Below are 8,451 nucleotides of genomic sequence, written 5' to 3'. Positions count from 1 at the left end.
AACGAGAGAGTCTTATTGGTGAAAACCTTCGCAGGCACCATAAGGCGAAAAGGAATTAAGAAATGAACAAATGAGGAAGGTTTGTCAGTGAAAACTCTTTAAGATATTGCAAGTCGAACAGGTCTGTAACTTGACAAAAGTAAAGTTGGGTTGTGGAAATTTTGGGAAAGCAAAATGAAACAATTGAAAAGGAGATTGGTTAAAAAGACTGGGCTGATTAATCCAAAATGCATACCCTGATCATTGGTGCCAGTAACTCCAATCAGATAAGTTCCTTATTCCTTTCTCCAACAGTCATCCAAATTTGGATTTTGCTTTTCATTCTATATTGTCGAAATCGTCATGTTTTGTCACTAATAATCTTACTCTTCTAAAGCTTTTGAGGTAAGTTTTGTTCCAAACAAATAAAAAGGAATGTCAAAGTATACTACCAAGATTCAAGATTGCATAATGCAAAATACGCCCATGAAAGGCGGGAAGTGATAGGATGAAAATAAGATATGGGTGTGAGAAAGTAGAAATCAGAAAAGTGGTTCAGTAATGTCAGGAGAGACATATGATTACAATTGAAAGGGTTTGAAGTGAAAACAACAGTTGGGGATCCTATAGTTAAGGATCAATTACAAGGACAAAATAGTCTTTTCAACCACTCCAAGGCAGTAATACAAGACAAAGAGAAACCCCACCCTCAGCAAGAATGCCACAACTAACCACCCTGCTTTAAATTAACAAAATTTTCTTTGATTTTAAATAGGGGCAAAAACAACATTTGTTTCAGGAAGAACAATGGAGGGATTAGCAATCAGGCGTCCACCTGGAGAACAAGGAAGAAGAAAGGAAATAGCAATCAGGCGTCCACCTGGAGAACAAGGAAGAGCAAAAGAAGTATTAGCAATCAGGCGTCCACCTGGAGAACAAGGAAAAGCAACGGAAGTATTAGAAATCAGGCGTCCACCTGGAGAACAAGGAAGAGCAAAAGAAATATTGGCAATCAGGCGTCCACCTGGAGAACAAGGAAGAACAATGGAGGAATTAGCTATTAGGCGTCCACCTGGAGAACAAGGAAGAAGAAAGGAAATAGCAATCAGGCATCCACCTGGAGAACAAGGAAGAGCAAAAGAAGTATTAGCAATCAGGCGTCCACCTAGAGAACAAGGAAAAGCAACGGAAGTATTAGAAATCAGGCGTCCACCTGGAGAACAAGGAAGAGCAATGGAAGTATTAGCAATCAGGCATCCACCTAGAGAACAAGGAAGAGCAAGTGAAGTATTAGCAATCAGGCGTCCACCTGGAGAACAAGGAAGAGCAAATGAAGTATTAGCAATCAGGCGTCCACCTGGAGAACAAGGAAGAGAAAGTGAAGTATTAGCAATCAGGAATCCACCTGGAGAACAAGGAAGAGCAGGGGAAGTATTAGCAATAAGGCGTCCACCTGGAGAATAAGGAAGAGCAACGGAAGTATCAGAAGTTAGGCGTCCACCTGGAGAACAAGGAAGAGCAGATGAAATATCAGAAGTCAGGCGTCCACCTGGAGAATAAGGAAGAGCAGTTGAAGTATTAGCAATCAGGCGTCCACCTGGAGAATAAGGAAGAGCAGTTGAAGTATTAGAAGTCAGGCGTCCACCTGGAGAACAAGGAAGAGCAGTTGAAGTATCAGAAGTCAGGCGTCCACCTGGAGAATAAGGAAGAGCAGTTGAAGTATTAGCAATCAGGCGTCCACCTGGAGAATAAGGAAGAGCAATTGAAGTATTAGAAGTCAGGCGTCCACCTGGAGAACAAGGAAGAGCAGTTGAAGTATTAGCAATCAGGCGTCCACCTGGAGAATAAGGAAGAGCAGTTGAAGTATTAGAAGTCAGGCGTCCACCTGGAGAACAAGGAAGAGCAGTTGAAGTATTAGCAATCAGGCGTCCACCTGGAGAATAAGGAAAAGCAGTTGAAGTATTAGAAGTCAGGCGTCAACCTGGAGAACAAGGAAGAGCAGTTGAAGTATTAGAAGTCAGGCATCCACCTGGAGAATAAGGAAGAGCAGTTGAAGTATCAGAAGTCAGGCGTCCACCTGGAGAACAAGGAAGAGCAAGTGAAGTATTAGCAATCAGGGGTCCACCTGGAGAACAAGGAAGAGAAAGTGAAGTATTAGCAATCAGGCGTCCACCTGGAGAACAAGGAAGAGCAGTTGAAGTATTAGAAGTCAGGCGTCCACCTGGAGAACAAGGAAAAGCAGTTGAAGTATTAGCAATCAGGCGTTCACCTGGAGAACAAGGAAGAGCAGTTGAAGTATCAGAAGTCAGGCGTCCACCTGGAGAATAAGGAAGAGCAGTTGAAGTATTAGCAATCAGGCGTCCACCTGGAGAATAAGGAAGAGCAGTTGAAGTATTAGAAGTCAGGCGTCCACCTGGAGAACAAGGAAGAGCAGTTGAAGTATCAGAAGTCAGGCGTCCACCTGGAGAATAAGGAAGAGCAGTTGAAGTATTAGCAATCAGGCGTCCACCTGGAGAATAAGGAAGAGCAGTTGAAGTATTAGAAGTCAGGCGTCCACCTGGAGAACAAGGAAGAGCAGTTGAAGTATTAGCAATCAGGCGTCCACCTGGAGAATAAGGAAGAGCAGTTGAAGTATTAGAAGTCAGGCGTCCACCTGGAGAACAAGGAAGAGCAGTTGAAGTATTAGCAATCAGGCGTCCACCTGGAGAATAAGGAAGAGCAGTTGAAGTATTAGAAGTCAGGCGTCCACCTGGAGAACAAGGAAGAGCAGTTGAAGTATTAGCAATCACGCGTCCACCTGGAGAATAAGGAAGAGCAGTTGAATTATTAGAAGTCAGGCGTCCACCTGGAGAACAAGGAAAAGCAGTTGAAGTATTAGCAATCAGGCGTCCACCTGGAGAATAAGGAAGAGTAGTTGAAGTATTAGAAGTCAGGCGTCCACCTGGAGAATAAGGAAGAGCAGTTGAAGTATTAGAAGTCAGGCGTCCACCTGGAGAACAAGGAAGAGCAGTTGAAGTATTAGAAGTCAAGCGTCCACCTAGAGAACAAGGAAGAGCAGTTGAAGTATCAGAAGTCAGGCGTCCACCTGGAGAATAAGGAAGAGCAGTTGAAGTATTAGCAATCAGGCGTCCACCTAGAGAATAAGGAAGAGCAGTTGAAGTATTAGAAGTCAGGCGTCCACCTGGAGAACAAGGAAGAGTAGTTGAAGTATCAGAAGTCAGGCGTCCACCTGGAGAACAAGGAAGAGCAGTTGAAGTATTAGAAGTCAGGCGTCCACCTGGAGAACAAGGAAAAGCAGTTGAAGTATTAGCAATCAGGCGTTCACCTGGAGAACAAGGAAGAGCAGTTGAAGTATCAGAAGTAAGGCGTCCACCTGGAGAATAAGGAAGAGTAGTTGAAGTATTAGCAATCAGGCGTCCACCTGGAGAATAAGGAAGAGCAGTTTAAGTATTAGAAGTCAGGCGTCCACCTGGAGAACAAGGAAGAGCAGTTGAAGTATTAGCAATCAGGCGTCCACCTGGAGAATAAGGAAGAGCAGTTGAAGTATTAGAAGTTAGGCGTCCACCTGGAGAACAAGGAAGAACAGTTGAAGTATTAGAAGTCAGGCGTCCACCTGGAGAACAAGGAAAAGTAGTTGAAGTATTAGAAGTCAGGCATCCACCTGGAGAACAAGGAAGAGCAAGTGAAGTATTAGCAATCAGGCATCCACCTGGAGAACAAGGAAGAGAAAGTGAAGTATTAGCAATCAGGCGTCCACCTGGAGAATAAGGAAGAGCAGGGGAAGTATTAGCAATAAGGCCTCCACCTGGAGAATAAGGAAGAGCAACGGAAGTATCAGAAGTCAGGCGTCCACCTGGAGAACAAGGAAGAGCAGTTGAAGTATTAGCAATCAGGCGTCCACCTGGAGAATAAGGAAGAGTAGTTGAAGTATTAGAAGTCAGGCGTCCACCTGGAGAATAAGGAAGAGCAGTTGAAGTATTAGAAGTCAGGTGTCCACCTGGAGAACAAGGAAGAGCAGTTGAAGTATTAGAAGTCAAGCGTCCACCTAGAGAACAAGGAAGAGCAGTTGAAGTATCAGAAGTCAGGCGTCCACCTGGAGAACAAGGAAGAGCAGTTGAAGTATTAGCAATCAGGCGTCCACCTGGAGAATAAGGAAGAGCATTAGAAGTATTAGAAGTCAGGCGTCCACCTGGAGAACAAGGAAGAGCAGTTGAAGTATCAGAAGTCAGGCGTCCACCTGGAGAATAAGGAAGAGCAGTTGAAGTATTAGAAGTCAGGCGTCCACCTGGAGAACAAGGAAAAGCAGTTGAAGTATTAGCAATCAGGCGTTCACCTGGAGAACAAGGAAGAGCAGTTGAAGTATCAGAAGTCAGGCGTCCACCTGGAGAATAAGGAAGAGCAGTTGAAGTATTAGCAATCAGGCGTCCACCTGGAGAATAAGGAAGAGCAGTTGAAGTATTAGAAGTCAGCCGTCCACATGGAGAATAAGGAAGAGCAGTTGAAGTATTAGAAGTCAGGCGTCCACCTGGAGAACAAGGAAGAGCAGTTGAAGTATTAGCAATCAGGCGTCCACCTGGAGAATAAGGAAGAGCAGTTGAAGTATTAGAAGTCAGGCGTCCACCTGGAGAACAAGGAAGAGCAGTTGAAGTATTAGCAATCAGGCGTCCACCTGGAGAATAAGGAAGAGCAGTTGAAGTATTAGAAGTCAGGCGTCCACCTGGAGAACAAGGAAGAGCAGTTGAAGTATTAGAAGTCAGGCGTCCACCTGGAGAACAAGGAAGAGCAGTTGAAGTATCAGAAGTCAGGCGTCCACCTGGAGAATAAGGAAGAGCAGTTGAAGTATTAGCAATCAGGCGTCCACCTGGAGAATAAGGAAGAGCAGTTGAAGTATTAGAAGTCAGGCGTCCACCTGGAGAACAAGGAAGAGCAGTTGAAGTATTAGCAATCACGCGTCCACCTGGAGAATAAGGAAGAGCAGTTGAAGTATTAGAAGTCAGGCGTCCACCTGGAGAACAAGGAAAAGCAGTTGAAGTATTAGCAATCAGGCGTCCACCTGGAGAATAAGGAAGAGTAGTTGAAGTATTAGAAGTCAGGCGTCCACCTGGAGAATAAGGAAGAGCAGTTGAAGTATTAGAAGTCAGGCGTCCACCTGGAGAACAAGGAAGAGCAGTTGAAGTATTAGAAGTCAAGCGTCCACCTAGAGAACAAGGAAGAGCAGTTGAAGTATCAGAAGTCAGGCGTCCACCTGGAGAATAAGGAAGAGCAGTTGAAGTACTAGCAATCAGGCGTCCACCTAGAGAATAAGGAAGAGCAGTTGAAGTATTAGAAATCAGGCGTCCACCTGGAGAACAAGGAAGAGTAGTTGAAGTATCAGAAGTCAGGCGTCCACCTGGAGAACAAGGAAGAGCAGTTGAAGTATTAGAAGTCAGGCGTCCACCTGGAGAACAAGGAACAGCAGTTGAAGTATTAGCAATCAGGCGTTCACCTGGAGAACAAGGAAGAGCAGTTGAAGTATCAGAAGTCAGGCGTCCACCTGGAGAATAAGGAAGAGCAGTTGAAGTATTAGCAATCAGGCGTCCACCTAGAGAATAAGGAAGAGCAGTTTAAGTATTAGAAGTCAGGCGTCCACCTGGAGAACAAGGAAGAGCAGTTGAAGTATTAGCAATCAGGCGTCCACCTGGAGAATAAGGAAGAGCAGTTAAAGTATTAGAAGTCAGGCGTCCACCTGGAGAACAAGGAAGAGCAGTTAAAGTATTAGCAAACAGGCGTCGACCTGGAGAATAAGGAAGAGCAGTTGAAGTATTAGAAGTCAGGCGTCCACCTGGAGAACAAGGAAGAGCAGTTGAAGTATTAGAAGTTAGGTATCCACCTGGAGAACAAGGAAGAGCAGTTGAAGTATCAGAAGTCAGGCGTCCACCTGGAGAATAAGGAAGAGCAGTTGAAGTATTAGCAATCAGGCGTCCACCTGGAGAATAAGGAAGAGCAGTTGAAGTATTAGAAGTCAGGCGTCCACCTGGAGAACAAGGAAGAGCAGTTGAAGTATTAGCAATCAGGCGTCCACCTGGAGAATAAGGAAGAGCAGTTGAAGTATTAGAAGTCAGGCGTCCACCTGGAGAACAAGGAAGAGCAGTTGAAGTATTAGCAATCAGGCGTCCACCTGGAGAATAAGGAAGAGCAGTTGAAGTATTAGAAGTCAGGCGTCCACCTGGAGAACAAGGAAGAGCAGTTGAAGTATTAGAAGTCAGGCGTCCACCTGGAGAACAAGGAAGAGCAGTTGAAGTATCAGAAGTCAGGCGTCCACCTGGAGAATAAGGAAGAGCAGTTGAAGTATTAGCAATCAGGCGTCCACCTGGAGAATAAGGAAGAGCAGTTGAAGTATTAGAAGTCAGGCGTCCACCTGGAGAACAAGGAAGAGCAGTTGAAGTATTAGCAATCACGCGTCCACCTGGAGAATAAGGAAGAGCAGTTGAAGTATTAGAAGTCAGGCGTCCACCTGGAGAACAAGGAAAAGCAGTTGAAGTATTAGCAATCAGGCGTCCACCTGGAGAATAAGGAAGAGTAGTTGAAGTATTAGAAGTCAGGCGTCCACCTGGAGAATAAGGAAGAGCAGTTGAAGTATTAGAAGTCAGGCGTCCACCTGGAGAACAAGGAAGAGCAGTTGAAGTATTAGAAGTCAAGCGTCCACCTAGAGAACAAGGAAGAGCAGTTGAAGTATCAGAAGTCAGGCGTCCACCTGGAGAATAAGGAAGAGCAGTTGAAGTACTAGCAATCAGGCGTCCACCTAGAGAATAAGGAAGAGCAGTTGAAGTATTAGAAATCAGGCGTCCACCTGGAGAACAAGGAAGAGTAGTTGAAGTATCAGAAGTCAGGCGTCCACCTGGAGAACAAGGAAGAGCAGTTGAAGTATTAGAAGTCAGGCGTCCACCTGGAGAACAAGGAACAGCAGTTGAAGTATTAGCAATCAGGCGTTCACCTGGAGAACAAGGAAGAGCAGTTGAAGTATCAGAAGTCAGGCGTCCACCTGGAGAATAAGGAAGAGCAGTTGAAGTATTAGCAATCAGGCGTCCACCTAGAGAATAAGGAAGAGCAGTTTAAGTATTAGAAGTCAGGCGTCCACCTGGAGAACAAGGAAGAGCAGTTGAAGTATTAGCAATCAGGCGTCCACCTGGAGAATAAGGAAGAGCAGTTAAAGTATTAGAAGTCAGGCGTCCACCTGGAGAACAAGGAAGAGCAGTTAAAGTATTAGCAAACAGGCGTCGACCTGGAGAATAAGGAAGAGCAGTTGAAGTATTAGAAGTCAGGCGTCCACCTGGAGAACAAGGAAGAGCAGTTGAAGTATTAGAAGTTAGGTATCCACCTGGAGAACAAGGAAGAGCAGTTGAAGTATCAGAAGTCAGGCGTCCACCTGGAGAATAAGGAAGAGCAGTTGAAGTATTAGCAATCAGGCGTCCACCTGGAGAATAAGGAAGAGCAGTTGAAGTATTAGAAGTCAGGCGTCCACCTGGAGAACAAGGAAGAGCAGTTGAAGTATTAGCAATCACGCGTCCACCTGGAGAATAAGGAAGAGCAGTTGAAGTATTAGAAGTCAGGCGTCCACCTGGAGAACAAGGAAAAGCAGTTGAAGTATTAGCAATCAGGCGTCCACCTGGAGAATAAGGAAGAGTAGTTGAAGTATTAGAAGTCAGGCGTCCACCTGGAGAATAAGGAAGAGCAGTTGAAGTATTAGAAGTCAGGCGTCCACCTGGAGAACAAGGAAGAGCAGTTGAAGTATTAGAAGTCAAGCGTCCACCTAGAGAACAAGGAAGAGCAGTTGAAGTATCAGAAGTCAGGCGTCCACCTGGAGAATAAGGAAGAGCAGTTGAAGTACTAGCAATCAGGCGTCCACCTAGAGAATAAGGAAGAGCAGTTGAAGTATTAGAAATCAGGCGTCCACCTGGAGAACAAGGAAGAGTAGTTGAAGTATCAGAAGTCAGGCGTCCACCTGGAGAACAAGGAAGAGCAGTTGAAGTATTAGAAGTCAGGCGTCCACCTGGAGAACAAGGAAAAGCAGTTGAAGTATTAGCAATCAGGCGTTCACCTGGAGAACAAGGAAGAGCAGTTGAAGTATCAGAAGTCAGGCGTCCACCTGGAGAATAAGGAAGAGCAGTTGAAGTATTAGCAATTAGGCGTCCACCTAGAGAATAAGGAAGAGCAGTTTAAGTATTAGAAGTCAGGCGTCCACCTGGAGAACAAGGAAGAGCAGTTGAAGTATTAGCAATCAGGCGTCCACCTGGAGAATAAGGAAGAGCAGTTGAAGTATTAGAAGTCAGGCGTCCACCTGGAGAACAAGGAAGAGCAGTTGAAGTATTAGAAGTCAGGCGTCCACCTGGAGAACAAGGAAAAGCAGTTGAAGTATTAGAAGTCAGGCATCCACCTGGAGAACAAGGAAGAGCAAGTGAAGTATTAGCAATCAGGCGTCCACCTGGAGAACAA

The sequence above is a fragment of the Nicotiana tabacum genome, chromosome 5 (genome assembly GCF_000715075.1).
Source record: "Nicotiana tabacum cultivar K326 chromosome 5, ASM71507v2, whole genome shotgun sequence".
Taxonomy (NCBI): Eukaryota; Viridiplantae; Streptophyta; class Magnoliopsida; order Solanales; family Solanaceae; genus Nicotiana; species Nicotiana tabacum.
Note: the sequence above shows the minus strand (reverse complement) of the source record.